Here is a 3,322-nt window from a genome sequence, read left to right as displayed (position 1 = left end):
TAACCCATTAGTCTGACACTGGTCTATAAATGGACAGTAGAGCTTATAAATGCACAGTAAAGCTTCCCTCTTTTACAAGTTGTCACACTATTATGATTTAAACAATAACTGTAAAATATGTCTTGTACTACATTGTTCAATAAAAAAAAAAAGTTGGTATTGGCCTTCAAAAGGGAATACATAATATAGTGAAGAGAAATGGATTATGCCATCATGGGTTTCAATGTTCTAACCATATTTAACTGCAACCGGGTAGGTTACAGGTACCCCGTGGTGCATGAGGACATCAGCCCTGTGTTAACCGAACTTAAATACAGTTAACCGTAAAACCTCTTTCTTTTTCGTCATTGCCAAAATAGGCCTCATCAACATCCTTCACATCTACTAAATACAAAGGGCAATGAACAATGCATATATTTCTTTATATGAAACTGCAATGCTATTTTCTATTCGTCTAATGTCACTGTGATTCATTCCTAAATCTTAAACAACTGAGCAGCAACATATAGGACATCTTAAAATCATTTTGATGTATATTGGCACAGGTCACCTAGGGTACTTTTACAAAACCTTCCGCGTCCCAATCTTTCAAAACTTAATGCAAGAATAACTTTTTTTTAAACGTTTTTACTTATATGTGTGAAAACCATTAATTTTTTAAATAAAATTTACAACTCAAATCGGTGAAATCAAAAATTACACCTTTAAGAAACGTAAACATGGCGAAGAGAAAAAAAACTTGGGCCTCGCAAAATCCTAAAATAAAAACCGTCGAGGCGGGATATCTGCATAATGATGATTATATTACCTTTTTTTGAGGGGGGTCATCACGCCAGGTTTATGGAATAATCCCGGGTAATTGTGAACCGCCATTAATGTCTAATGAAGATTGTTGCCTTGGGTGCGTTTTTAACATGACAACGTCTTCCAAGTGTCAAAAGTCACCGCTAATTGAAAAACATGAAGCCTAAAATGGAAGCCCTTTAATCAAATTATTTCTCAGAGGGCCTTACGAGTTAGGTGTTTATTCGTTCTTTTTTCTGTTTTTTATTGGGGGTTTATTCAAAGAGGGTACGAATGTTCATGAATATGAACTCTGAAATTCTTGGGTACCCTAGAATAAATTTCAATCTATGCATACATATTTTGTTTGACTTCCACGCCATGCAAGTGGCATTTTAACCCATTACTCAAGCATACTCAAGCTGCATCAAAATGACAATAATATTTACGCAGGTGAAAGGACATCTTGTTATGCAACGCCATGTCAATGTTTATCAAACATGAATAAAATAAAAGTGGAAACAACATTCCCATAACCATTCTAAATGAAAATATCTATCAAGACTAAATTCACACTCAGAAGTTCAAAACAGCGGGAAAAAAAAATACTGGTGCGTATTGCATATTTTGTCTTGGCTGCAGTCAATGTTATGAGGGAGAAAGTGGCAGAAGTCTGGAAGTTATTTAGATTGCAGGAGAATAGAAGAGGTTGGTAAGTTAAGTATAAAGTGAAGTGCAGTCGTAAACCACACACAAAAACTAGGACAGAATACCCTTTTATTTATGCAAAACAGCTAACGAAGAATTCGTCTGATATCTCTGTCACAATATGTACTGCCGCTTCTCCCGTCTCCTCACAGGTGTCAGTGTTTGCGACCAAGTGTGACACTGACACACTTCTATTCTGTTACCGAGACATCATCCTGGTCGTCTAAGATCTGGAGCCAATTCTGTGGCACGTAGACTCAGGAATATGTTGTCTAGATCATTTAGAAGGATCCAACCATTTACCTTTCAACGACCTAACTGTCATTTTTCTCTTAACTTTAACATCCAATTTAATTGGTTGCGGCTAATAATGTTTAAGTTTCTACTAAGTGATTTTGCATGTCAATTTCCTTTCAATAGTTTAGTCTGGAGGAGATGTCAGCAGCAAGCATACTCTCACAGTTTTGTTAAGTTACTGACGGATTTATCTCTCGATATAAAATAGCATAATAGTCCTGCTACATCCTTGCTCTTAACTGCATGGATGAACCGATATGCAGAAAACTTCACATTAACTACTTCATACACCCACTCAGGGATCATCAGTAATGCAGCGAACCCGTCTGTGTACTGTGCCATTTAATTATCTGTAAAACAGTTTTGTGCCTTCTAGATATAAACGTTATTTCTTTCCAGTGCATCTTTCACTCAACCTATCAGCCTTTTCTAAGTCTCCCTTTCTTCCTTCTCGCCTTACTCTCTTTTCACAAAACCAAATATCCTCTATTCTTATATCACACTGATCCATCCTTTCCGTACAATGGCCTTTTAACCATTAATAAGCACTTACTTACTCATTTCCCATCATTTCCATTCTTCCTGCGTCACACACCGGACCCAAAAAGTTAAATCATAACAGGCTCAACCTTATTTTCCTGGATTCCCATTCAAATTCTCCATTTACTTCGGCAAATGAGCGTTTCATCAATTTCCCATCACAGTCAAATATTGGCTTCCATTGGATATGTGTCTTCCAAAAATTTTTCACCCACCCAAATACCTTCTTGCTTCACATATTCTACAGCTGACCTCTGCTATCATCCTACCATAATTTACTGCATTTACTCACAAATATATATACAAAGCAACCACTCTTCAGCATCATTATCAGCATTCATTGCTATATCATACTGGTTTCCCTTTACCGTCATAACCACCCTTTGGCTACCATTTACTTTTTCTATTCACGCAAACTTTCCACATTTCTTTTCTTTACTTGTTTCTGTAGTTTCTCTTCCCTATCCCAAGTCAGTACTACATAAATCTACACACATCAATTTTGTACACTTTATTTCACGTCATATTAGTATTTCAAAACTTATCAATTCCGTGTACTTTTCTCATTACCCCATCTATGAAAATATTGATACGCTACGGAGACATAACAACACTTCGTCCCACAGGCAGTTTTAGACCAAACCAGTCACACTGCAGTTTAGGAATTCTAAAACGTTTTACTCCCATAAAAAAACACATCATTCTCAAAACCGTCTCTTCTGTAGCTAGTAGGCATTCTCTACACCCTAAAGGACATTAGATTTTCTCAGTTTTCTGTAATTTTAATTCCAATAACAAGGAATGTAAACAACCATTTATATATGCATTGACATACACTCAAAATAGCAAATAATACGCACAATCACGCACAAGCACAAACACGCATGCATGCATGCATATATATATATATATATATATATATATATATATATATATATATATATATATATATATATATATGTAAATGTGTGATATATATATATATATATATATG

This window comes from Macrobrachium nipponense, chromosome 1 (genome assembly GCF_015104395.2).
Source record: "Macrobrachium nipponense isolate FS-2020 chromosome 1, ASM1510439v2, whole genome shotgun sequence".
Taxonomy (NCBI): Eukaryota; Metazoa; Arthropoda; class Malacostraca; order Decapoda; family Palaemonidae; genus Macrobrachium; species Macrobrachium nipponense.
Note: the sequence above shows the minus strand (reverse complement) of the source record.